Source organism: Ovis canadensis, chromosome 16 (assembly GCF_042477335.2).
Source record: "Ovis canadensis isolate MfBH-ARS-UI-01 breed Bighorn chromosome 16, ARS-UI_OviCan_v2, whole genome shotgun sequence".
NCBI classification, from domain to species: Eukaryota; Metazoa; Chordata; class Mammalia; order Artiodactyla; family Bovidae; genus Ovis; species Ovis canadensis.
In genome coordinates this window covers 13610257-13622855 of record NC_091260.1, presented here as the reverse complement: position 1 = coordinate 13622855, position 12599 = coordinate 13610257, and the positions used below count along the sequence as shown (strand labels likewise).

At 46.2% G+C, this 12599-nt stretch overlaps 1 protein-coding gene across 1 annotated transcript in view; it reads left to right on the top strand.

Annotated features, from left to right (window-relative positions):
• The window catches only part of SLIT3 (slit guidance ligand 3), a 724331-nt gene that overhangs the window by 567964 nt on the left and 143768 nt on the right, over positions 1–12599 (top strand). The gene's annotated exons all lie outside the window — the stretch shown is intronic.

Sequence of the window (12599 nt, the reverse complement as noted above, 5' to 3'; positions counted from 1 at the left end):
TATAATTGTGGGCAAAATAATTGCTCTTTTTCATCTCTAGTTTCTTATAGTAATGTGATAATTATAGTATTCAACAAGTCATGAAAAGTAAATGAAATACCACATGGAAAGCACTTACTACAGCCCTTGACACAGGACAAATCTTCCATAAAATGGTAGTGGTACAAAGTATATGAATAACGAACTAATTTTATAGCTACTTTTAGAGCAAGAGACTGAGATTTTCATCATTCTGAATCAGATTATCATCATCCAGATCAGGCCTTTAGGTAACAGACAAGTTTGTGTGTGTCTGTGTGTGCACTGATGTCCAAAATTCCAAGAAAATTCATTTGTCCAAGTAGCTCAGTCTCGTCGACTCCTCTCATATGTTAAAAAGTGGCCAGTGTCTCACTCTGGGTTGGAAGGTCAGTGAATACTGACCTTAAGATCACTCCTTACATGACAATAGCTGATAACAGTTTCTGCCTTTACTAAAGGTGGCTTTATTAAACATTGGTTAGATGGAACCCCTCTCACTGAAAACATCATTAGAAAAAATCCCTCCAAATAAAAGATATCGTATACATTTCCCTCACCTCTGTGCTACACCTCACCTCTCCCTACGCCCCCTCCTTCCCGCTCCTTCTCCTCCTTTCCCCTCTTCCGCCACCTGTTTGTCCTCTTACGTATGCCCTTCTATCGCCAATGCATTCCAGTGGATGACCAAATTGGCCCTTTCATTCATTCACGGATTCGTTCAACAAACGTCTTTTGTGAGCCCACTGTGGTCCAGGGGTAATTTTGTGAATAGGGAGCAGCAGTGAACAAAACAGACCAAATTGCTGCCCTTGTGGTGCTTGCATTGCAGTGGAGAGACGGGTGCAACGAACAATAAGCAAGCCAAAGTAAGTTAGCTGATACGGTAGAAGATGGGAGCTTCTGTGGGAAAAAAAGTAAGCGAGAAAAAGCGAGTGGATATCTGGAGAAGAGTGTTGCACGTAGAGAGGACAGTGTGTGCAAAGGCCCTGAGGTAGGGCTGTGCTGGGTATACCAGAAGGCCAATGTGGCTGGCGTGGAGTAAACACAAGGGAGAGTGTTAGTGGTGGAGGTCGGAGGGGTCCTGAGGGACCAGATCACGGGGGCATTTTAGGGACTTTGGTTTCACCCACTGACATGAGAAGAAACATCGAGCTTACAACACAGGGGCCTTAGTTTCTTCTTTCTTCATCTGCTTTGCTAACTTTTCTCTGATTCCCTTTGAAACATTCTCGCCCAGCCCCAGTGGACACAATCTGTGCCTCCATACCGTTCCTGAGGGCAGGAACGCGTTAGCCAAGGGTGGTTTTGGCCTGACACCCATACCTCCTGTGCCTTCCCGACCTTGACTCAGTCTCCTTTCAGCAAGAACAACAGTGAATTCCCTTTGTGCTTCACTGGGATGTGCCTTTACTCCTCATGGTCCATTGCCCCAGCCTTGGAGAACCCTTCCTGCCACAGACCTCGCTTAGACCTCGCCACCTGTCCCTCCCGGCCCCTCCCAGCCTGTCTGCCTCTCTTGATCCATTCCCCTGCCTTCTTCTATCCTCTTCCGCACCCGTGATCTTTCCACTTCCCGTGTCAGCCAGGTCTGCTTCTCCGCCCGGCTCCCCCTGTGCTCCTCGTCACAGGAGCCCGCCCCTCATCTTCCATCCAGGCCGGAGTAGGACTCTGATCCTCCAAAGGCGGGTGTCAAGACAGAATTCCTGCCAAGGCATGCCTCAGTTCAGAATCGCATTGAACATTCCTGTCTCTGCACCGCCTCACTTCTTTCCCCTTCCATCTGCCGGGTTTTATCTTTTCTCTCTGGCAGCCACAGAGCTTCCCTTGGCCAGGTCTCAAACCATAGCATGATGGAAAAGGCCAGTCTGATAACCATGCTGCAACCATTGACCCCCACACCAGCCCTGGTTCAGGAGCTCAGGCCTGCTCACCCTCCTTTCCAGCTCCATGTGCCTACACTTACAGCTCAGGCTTGACAGGCTCACAGATCAGGCATCTGAGGGAGAGAAATCACAGACATCCACATTGGAGGGGAAGCCCATGGAGGCCAGACCATACCTAGGCCATTGGGCTCACACCCGAACATTGAATTTTAAAAGGAACATGGACAGGCTAGACTAGTTATTTCTGAAAGCCTGTCTGATTATTACTGAGTTTTCCCTTAAATGAGGTAAAGTAAAAATAATAAGAACAATGTGATATTTTTCCATTGAGCAAAAAGATTCCATTTAAAGAAGCATCTTTTATTTTAACATTCTAGACTTCCTTATTCTATTACCATTATTGTCAAAAATATTCTTCATTTTATAAAATGATGGGCACTCATGGAAGAATATGTGTGTGTAATAGAAATGTGTTTAATTATATGTGATTATTATATAATTATAAATGTATGTCTGTATATAAGTAGTATGTATAACAGACACACAGAAATTGCCTTAATTGATTAAATAAGAGGTCTAAACCATCTCAGTTCAGTTCAGTCACTAAGTCATGTCCAACTCTTCATGACCCCATGGACTGTAGCACACCAGGCTTTCCTGTCCTTCACCATCTCCCAGAGCTTGTTCAAACTCATGTCCATTGACGGTGATGCCATCCAACCATCTCATCCTCTATCATCTCCTCCTACCTTCAATCCTTCCCAGCATCAGAATCTTTTCTAATGAGTCAGTTCTTCACATCACATGGCCAAAGTGTTGGGGCTTCAGCTTCAGCATCAGTCCTTCCAATGAATATTCAGAGTTGATATCATTTAGGATTGACTTGTTTGATCTCCTTGCTGTCCAAGAGACTCTCAACAGTCTTCTCCAACACCATAGTTGAAAAGCATCCGTTCTTTGGCACTCACTTTTTTTATGGTCCAACTCTCAGATCCATACATGACTACTGGAAAAACCATAGATTTGACTAGATGGACCTTTGTTGGCAAAGTATTGGCTTTACTTTTTAATATCCTGTCTAGGTTGGTCATAGCTTTTCTTCCAAGGAGCAAGTGTCTTTTAATTTCATGGCTGCAGTCACCATCTGCAGTGATTTTGGGGCCCAAGAAAATAAAGTCTATCACTGTTTCTGTTGTTTTTCCATCTACTTGCCATGAAATGATGGAACCAGATGCCATGATCTTCATTTTTTGAATGTTGAGTTTTAAGCCAGCTTTTTCACTCTCCTCTTTCACTTTCATTAAGAGACTCTTTAGTTCCTCTTTGCTTTCTGCCATTAGGGTGGTGCCATCTGCATATCTGAGGTTACTGATATTTCTCTTGGAAATCTTGATTCCAGCTTGGGCTTCATCCAACCCAGTGTTTCTCATGATGTACTCTGCATATAACTTAAATAAGCAGGGTGATAGTATACAGCCTTGACATACTCCTTTCCCAATTTGGAACCAGTCTATTGTTCCATGACCAGGTCTTACTGTTGCTTCTTGACCTCCGAACAGATTTCTCAAGGTTGTCTAGTTTTCCATCTCTTTAAGAATTTTCCACAGTTTGTTGTGATCCACACAGACAAAGGCTTTAGCGTAGTTAATGAAGCAGAAATAGATGTTTTTTTCTGGAACTCTCTTGCTTTTTCTATGAGCCAACGAATTTTGGCAATTTGATCTCTGGTTCCTCTGCCTTTTCTAAATCCACCTTGAACATCTGGAAGTTCTCAGTTCATGTACTGTTGAAGCCTAGGTTGGAGAATTTTGAGCATTACTTTGCTAGCATGAGAGATGAGTGCAGTTGTGCGATAATTTGAACATTCTTTGGCATTGCCTTTCTTTGGGATTGGAATGAAAACTGACCTTTTCCAGTCCTGTGGCCACTGCTGAGTTTTCCAAATTTGCTGGCATATCGAGTGCAGCACTTTCACAGTATCATCTGTTAGGATTTCAAATAGCTCAACTGGAATTCCATCACCTCCACTAGCTTTGTTCATAATGATGCTTCCTAAGGCCCACTTGACTTTGCACTGCAGGATATCTGGTTCTAGGTTAGTGATCACACCATTGTAGTTATCTGGGTCATTAAGATCTGTTTTGGATAGTTCTTCTATGTTCTTGCCACCTCTTCTTAATATCTTCTGCTTCTGTTAGGTCCATACCATTTCTGTCCTTTATAAGCCCATCTTTGCGTGAAATGTTCCTTTGGTATCTCTAATTTTCTTGAAGAGATCTCTAGTCCTTCCGATTCTATTGTTTTCCTCTGTTTCTTTGCATTGATCACTTAGGAATGGTTTCTTATCTCTCCTTGCTATTCTTTGGAACTTTGCATTCAGATGGAAACATTTTTCCTTTTCTCCTTTGCCTTTAGCTTCTCTTCTTAACTGTTTGTAAGGCCTCCTCAGACAGCCATTTTGGTTTTTTTGCATTTTTTTTCCTGGGGGATGGTTTTAATTACCACCTCCTATACAATGTTATGAACCTCCATCCATAATTCTTTTGGCACTCTATCAGATCTAATCCCTTGAATCTATCTTTACTTCCACTGTATAATCATAAGGGATTTGATTTAGATCCTACCTGAATGGCCTAGTGGTTCTCCCCACGTTCTTCAATTTAATTCTGAATTTGGCAATAAGGAGTTCATGATCTGAGCCACAGTCAGCTCCTGGTCTTGTTTTTGCTGACCGTATAGAGCTTCTCCATCTTCGGCTGGCTGAAAAGGATATAGTCAACCTGATTTTGGTATTGACCATCTGGTGATGTCCATGTGTAGAATCATCTCATGTGTGGTTGGAAGATCATGTTTGCTATGACTGGTGTGTTCTTTTGGCAAAACTCTGTTAGCCTTTGCCTTGCTTGATTTTGTACTCTAAGGCCAAACTTGTCTGGTACTCCATGTATCTCTTGACTTCCTACTTTGCATTCCAGTCCCCTATGATGAAAAGTACATCTTATTTTGGTGTTAGTTCTAGAAGGTCTTGTAGGTCATCATAGAATCGTTCAATTTCAGCTTCTTCAACATTAGTGGTTGGGGCATAGGCTTGGATTACTGTGATATTGAATGGTTTGCCTTGGAAACGAACAGAGATCATTTTGACATTTTTGAGATTGCACCCAAGTACTGCATGTTGGGTTGTTGATTGAGGGCTACTCCATTTCTTCTAAGGGATTCTTGCCCACAGTAGTAGATGTAATGGTCATCTGGATCAAATTCGCCTATTCGTAGGCTAAACCAGCTAGCCCATTGAATCTAGAAACCTGGGAGTGGCCAGCTTAGCTAGAGTACCTCTAAAAATAAGCAGCCACAAACAAGCGTGGTCTTCAGACTGTAGACTGTGGATTCAGACAGACCCACATTTTAGCTCTTCCCTGCCTTTTAACCATTGACAAATAACATTCCTGCACCTTGGTTTACTCAACTGAAAATGTAGAGGCTAGTGGTAAATTCTTAATGGTTCATGTGAAAGTTAGATGAATATATGCTATCACATGCTTAGCATTGGGTCTGGCACACGAGATACACCGTGTTAGCAGTGACTGGTATGATTTTGCTATGACTGCGGCTACTCCTCCCACCACGTTTATCTTAGGCCTGGTAAGAGAGGTTGGGAACCACATCACAGGAGCTGGGATTACCTGCATTATATCCCTCCCTAAAGCTCGTTCAGTTCTTTGAAGATTATGGTAGAGAGAATAGGTTAAAAAACTAGGCTAGCCACTTGCATTATGAATTGAGGCTGGCAGTAGCTCATTTTCATGCGAATATATGCAGACATGGAAATAAGGCTGCCCCTGCTAGCCCTGCACGCATGGCCTGCCAGACAGATTGCCTGGGACTTCTCTTGCTATGCTTCACTCATTCTCCTCAGGATAAAATGAAGCTGAGACATCAAAGCAGTTGAGGCAAGGCTCTCTGATTGGATACTGAGAGAACTTTGCAGAGGAAACCTGTTTGTTCCTTGAGGCAACAAAGCCTATTGCTGGCGATCTATGTGTTGACCTGTCTTCAGAGCAGTTAAAATTCATATTCTTAATCAATGAGAGACCAGAAGATGGCAGAGGTCGAAAGGTGGGAAAGAAGGAGCAGAGAGTGGACATCATAACATGCACCCCAAGATGCATAGGAAGTGTCTGATTTATCATCCAAAGGCATCTGAATGTGACTTCCCTTGTTACCATCAAGAATTTCCCCTCAGAACTTCCCTGGTGGTTCAGTGGCTAAGACTCTGTGCTCCCAAAGTAGGCAGCCTGGGTTCAGTCCCTGGTCAGGGAACTAGATCCCACATGCTGCAACTGAGACCTTGGCGTAGCCAAATAAATTTTTTAAAAAATTCCACCTTATGTCCTTGGCCACTGGTATAACCCAGATATCTCCTTCTCCGTAGGGATAATTTGCGCTGCATCCAGTTCTCTGTTCCCTATCTGCCCGGTCTTGAGCTGGTCATGATGCTCTTAAGCCTTGAGAGGGATCTGCACTCCCCAACATTTGGGGGACGGAAGGGCTGTCCCTCATGTGGAGCAACCTGGCAGACTCTTTCAGCTTGTTTTTCAAAGCCAGAGCAGTTCACAGAGTGCACTGGTCTCCCCACACAGCAAAGCCAATTCCTCTAAAAATAGCTTTCTTTCAGGGAACCCACAGCGAGACAGTTCACTGCAGATTTTCCTCGAAACTGAGCTCCCACCAGCAGCACAGTTCTTGCTGCTCCCTGTCGTTTCTCTGAACCCGCTCCAGCCTCCAGCAGGGATGATTCTGGGAAGAGCGAGAGGCCCACACGGTCTTCTGGTCTGTGGTCCTCATTCCACCCTCCCAGGTCCTCAAGGCTTGAGAGGGACTGTCCGTGCCTAGAGCTCCTTCTTCACCTCTGTCCCGTCGCCTTCCATTTTCACTCTTTCACCCCACTTAGTGTCATCCCTGTCTCATGTCCTCAGTTCTAACAAATAAATTTAGCTTCTCAAGAAAGGTTATTGTTGTTTAGTTGCTAAGTCACATCCAATTCTTTGCAACCCCACGGACTGTAGCCTGCCAGGCTCCTCTGTCCATGGGATTTTCCAGGCAAGAATGCTAGAGTGGTTGCCATTTCCTTCTCTGGGAGATCTTTCCAACCCAGAGATCAAACCCATGTCTCCTGCATTTGCAGGCAGATTATTTTACCACCAAGCCCAGAGAAAGGTTGTGGATGGACTTAGATGCCAACTCATAAATCAGAGCATCTAGGGAGAAAGGTAGCCCCATTTTCCACCTGGCCTCACCTCAGCCCTATTGTCTATCTGCAGTGGAGAGATAAACAGTGGTTTATCTGCTTAACAAAGCAAGTGTGCGCCTACGACACTGGTCACCAGGGAGTTTTTTAGAGAAATTAAAAAAAAAAAAAAAAGCAGCCAGCAGAACAAAAGGGTTGGAGGACTCGGTATCACCAACATCTGGGATTCTTAAAACGTTCTGAGGACACTGGGTTTCTGGGGGACTGTCATGTGGAAGGAGGGGGATGGGGTGGGTGGGGACAGGCGGAGTAAAGGGGAAGCCCGTCAGGCAGCAGAATAATTAAGAACAGAGCCTTGAGATAAATAGCCCTGGGGTGTTTTTTATTTTAGACGCGAGTCTGAGTGAACTCCGGGAGTTGGTGATGGACAGGGAGGCCTGGCGTGCTGCGATTCATGGGGTCTCAGAGTCGGTCACGACTGAGCAACTGAACTGAACTGACTGACTTATTTATATTTGGATGTGCTGGGTCTTCGTTGCTTTTCAAGGACTTTCTCTAGTTGCAGCAAGCAGGTGCTAACTCTCTAGTTGTGGTGTGCAGGCTTTTCATTGTGGTGGCTTCTCTTGTTGCAGAGCATGGGCTTTAAGGAACGTGGGCTTCAGTAGTTGCAGTACATGGGCTTAGTAGTTGTGGCTAGAGGGCTCTAGAGTGAGGGGTCAATATTTTCAGCACACAGGCTTAGTTGCTTCTTCGCATGTGGAATCTTCCCAGACCGGGGATTGAGCCTGGATCCCCTGCATTGGCAGGCAGATTCTCAACCACTGGACCATGAATGACATCCAGTCCTGGGGTTGGAATCTTGCTTCTGGCTCTTTGGGTACCTGTCTTAACCGCTTAGGGCTTCTCAGGTGGCTCAGAGTTAAAGAATCCACCTGCCAAAGCAAGAAGATGCAGGAGATGTGGGTTCAATTCCTGGGGTGGGAAGATCCCTGGGGGAGAAAATGGCAACCAGTACTCTTGCCTGGGAAATCCCGTGGACAGAGGAGCCTGCAGGGCTACAGTCCATGGGGTCACAGAAAGTCAGACACAACTGTGCGACTTAGCACACAACGCACACCTAACAGCTCATGTTTCACTCAGTTCCCACCTTTGCAAAGTGGGGCTCATCATCCCTACTAGGGATTCCCCATGAGGGTTAAGTAGCATACTTGTGTGGAAAATCAGCACAATGTTTGAAAACTACTAAATGGAATCTGAAAGGGAAAAGCTGAGTCTCGTGTCACGTGTGTGACATGAGAGAACGCTTTAGTTTCAAGTTCTCATTTTTTTTCAGAGTTGATGACAAAGGTTTCTCTGTTAGCGGCATCTGAGAATATGCATATTATCATAAGAGCAAACCTGACCCTGTGTAGGCACCTCTGTTTTCTGAAGGCAATGCCGCGAACTCTGCAGAGCTGGTTAGGAATGACTCATGCCACATATGCCCACATGCTTCATCTTTGTTGTTATTTTTTAATATCTATTTAATTTATTTCTTTGGCTTCACTGGACCTTGGTTGTGACATGCAAGGTCTTTCATTATGGCGCGTGGGCTCACTGGTTGGGGCGTGCAGGCTTGGTTGCTCTGGGGCACGTGGGATCTTAGTTCCCCAACCGGGGGTAAAACCCGCATCCCCCGGCATTACAAGGCAGATTCTTAACCACTGGACCACCAGGGAAGTCCCATGCTGTTTCCGTTTTAGTAACACTACTTGCTTTGTAGTACTGTTGCGGGAATCAAACGAGCCAGTGTGCAGAGGACAGTGTCTGGTGTACAGCAGGTGTGTGGTGTACAGTAGATGGTAGATGTTCATCATCGTTGCAGCCAATGTTCTAACCCAGCTCCGACACCTCTTTATCAGGTGACTTGCTGCCATGGTCCTGCTCTGGCTGTGTCCCTGCCAATCCCTCTGACTTCTGTGTTGCTAGAAATGTATTGTGCTCAGCTGAGTGTTTGCAAATGACAGATCATTAAGGAAGCACCGAGGAACCAGGGCAAATCAATACAGCACACAAATGGCTGAAATCCCCATCAGATGTTCCCATTGTTTCTGGTGCCGGAAGATGCTCAGATGTTTGATTTGTATGTTTGTTTTTATGCTAGTTCTATTAAATCAGTTTGCAGCCTGAAGAATGTTTGCCAAAGAAAGACACACATGCCAGTTAAGAGAGACTGAAGACAGCTGCTGGCTTCAGATGCATCCCCAATGTGACAGTTTTTGCTGATGTTCATGCTTCTTTTTGTCCTTCACACTGAATTTTTGTCACGGGAGCATGGATCTTTGCATGCTTGCTCCAAGCTGTGTAAAACCCACCAGAGGGCACCTACCGTGTAGAGCCTGTGGCCGTGGGGCACACACACACCCCCGAATTCCACCCCTGACCGAGGGGCCATTTTCCTGAGGATGAACAGGCAGTACCAAAGGAATGGCGATGCCTTGGCTGCAAATGGTATTCAGCAAAGCTTGGTGACTGAGAGTGTGGGCTTTCCAACTGGATCAACGTGAGTCTGAGTCCCAGCTATAGCCTTTCCTGGCTTTGTGAACTTGAACTAGTGACTTAAACTCTCTGAGCCTCAATGTTCTCATGTTTAAAGTGGGAAAAGTGATAAGGAATAGGACCTGCCTCCAGGAGGTGTGAATATTTAGACAAACCTATGCAAAGCTCTTAGCCCGATTCCCGACTTAACAAGTACAGGCTGATACATATATTAGCTCTTGTTGTTGTTATTCTCACCCTGGCTTTAACTTCACATTTGAAGTATACTGACCAACTCTGGAGTCTGCTGAGGCAAGGCTAACCCACATCATGTCCTGGCCTTGGCACTCTATAAGGGGTTGGATGTCTAGCTGGTACCCACAGCAGCGTAACAGGCAGAGAGACTGCAGAGATAAAGACCCTTCCCAGAGTGTGCAAGGGTTAAGAGCACAAGATAGACAGCAACGTCCCAGCCAGGGTTAACTTAACAGACTAAGATCGGAATTCTTTGTTCTTTGTTCAAAGTCACACCTTTGCACTCTGCATACATTTTATAAATACACACACACACACACACATATACATATATATATACACACATACATATATACTTTTCCCAACCCAAGGATCCAACCCAGGTCTTCTACATTACAGGTGGATTCTTTACCATTTGAGCCACCAGGGAAATCTCAAACACGCACACGCATACACACACACACACACACACACACACACACACACACACACACCTATATTCCACCTTCCCTCAACTTCTACAGCCTTTTTTACAAAATACCTACTTCAGAGGGTACATGATGTCTCCGAATGAGAACTGGAATCCTCATCCCTTAAACTTTTCTGGGACTTTGGGAAAGCTACCTTAGTCCCTGGGCCTCAGTTTCTCCATGTTTTCAGAGAAGGCAGAGCATCCACTGGGTAAAGGAAAGATGCCATCTCTGCCACTTAAAGCTCTGTCGCTTTGGATAGGCTGTTGGGTCCCTGTAGGTTTTATTTTCCTCATCCACAACATAGGACCAACACAGCTTGCCTCCACAGTGTAAGGACTCAAAGAGAGAAACAGACATAAATCAACTCGATTCCATAAAGGACAGCTCTTCTTGTTATATTAGCAATAAAATCTGGTTCTGTGATGGGCCATCTTGGGCTCGTCTCTGTCACCACATTATTAAACTCCTGGGGACGGATATCACTATCACCCCCTACTCCCTGACTCACCCCTCCCTTAGCTCTGGCACCCCTCACTAAGGTGGATGTTATTTCTTACGCTCTGCGCGGGCAGCTGGCTGACCTGGCTTGCATGTGCTCCTGGCCTGAGCCAGGAGCAGTGGGTCTTCTTGCAGGAGTGGAAGGGGTTGCCATCGTTACAGCAAGTGGTTCTCTCCAGAGGCCTCCTCCAGCCCTCAGCCCCCTGCCAGAGTGGCAGGTGAATCCCAGGATTCCTGGAGAGCATTTGCTACCCGACTGGCCACCCTAATGGTCCACAGAGCTGCTGCCTTGGCTGAGAAATTCCTAAACTCTGCTCAGCTGGAAAATGAGAATGTCCTTGGACCCTCTCAGTCAAGGCAGCCTGCCCAGATCTGCTGCCTCTGTGGGTGGCTGTATCCCATAGCTCTCAGCCTCTGCAACCTCGTGGCATGCTTTTTGGCTCACCGTGAGCCAACCAGGCCCCTGTCCAGCCATCCTGTGCCCACGAGCCCAGCAGAGCACACCCCCGCCCGCTCCAGCCCCACAAAGGCTCTCTTAATAGACTGTGGCAGTCTCATTTGTAGACTCGATTCATCTGGCAGCCAGGAATGATCTGTCCTGATGCTCCTCTCTCCTCTCTCCCACCCTTCCTCATTCTCCCCCTCCACCCCTCACCCCCTTCCTTCCGCCTAGAGAGTGATTTGTCTGTGTTATGGGTAGGCCTGACAAACCATTCCACATTAGCAGCTAAGATGTTGTTTGAAATGGGAAAATTGCTGGCAAACTGCTCCATTAGTGGTTCCAGTAACAAATACTCTCTTTCCCTCAATGAAGACGAGATTGCAGGGGCACAAATTAATATGCCTGTCTCCCCTTTTCTGCAGTGGGGATTATTCTTCAAGATGAATGGGTTCATCCCAGCCAGAAATGTGCCTCCTCTGGATGTCGCCTCCAAGGGAGCCAGCTCCTCCTGTCTCTTCCTTCTGCTTCCCCCAGCCCTCCCCTCCACACACACACATCTTTTTGTGTGTCTTCCCAGCAAAGGGTATGGGGCTCATCCATGCCAAATGAGGAGGTGATGAAAAGATCCGCACCTCGGAGAGACGGGAGATGGATGAGGAGGAGATGCTGAGTCCTCAGCCTGGGCCAGGCCCTCATTCATCACCACTAATAGAGGGCCCTGCCTCCCACTCATGCCCGTTTCCCACCACACCTGTTCTTGGTGACGGGAAGTCATCTGAGAGATGAAAGAATAAAGAACGGAGAAGCATGCTCACACCCCACGCTTCTTCTCTTCCGAGGAAGCTGTGGGCCCTGAGCCTGCAGCTTCTCTTGTTCTTTCTGGAGTAGTAGAGGAGGAGGCATTTCAGCAAATCTGTAAGACAGTAAAGCCACAGACTGCAGCGGCAGCCCCAGGGGAGTGGTCCATTCTGGGCCCCCGGGGCCCTCCAGATGTCAAGGAGCCATTTCGATGAATGTCAGGCTGGAAGCTTCAAGACTTGTAGACTCCATCATATGAGAACAGCCAGTTAAAAACCCATAAACAAATACTGGATCATTAGGTTGTACACCTGAAATTAATATTAAGTTCTATGTCAATTATACCTCCATTAAGAAAAGAAAAGCCCGGAAATGAAGTCAACTTTGGCCATGTCTGCCTGTGCAGCACGCCAGCAGCAGGGTACTTGAGGTTTTGACTGAATGGTGACTTGCTTCCAGGATAG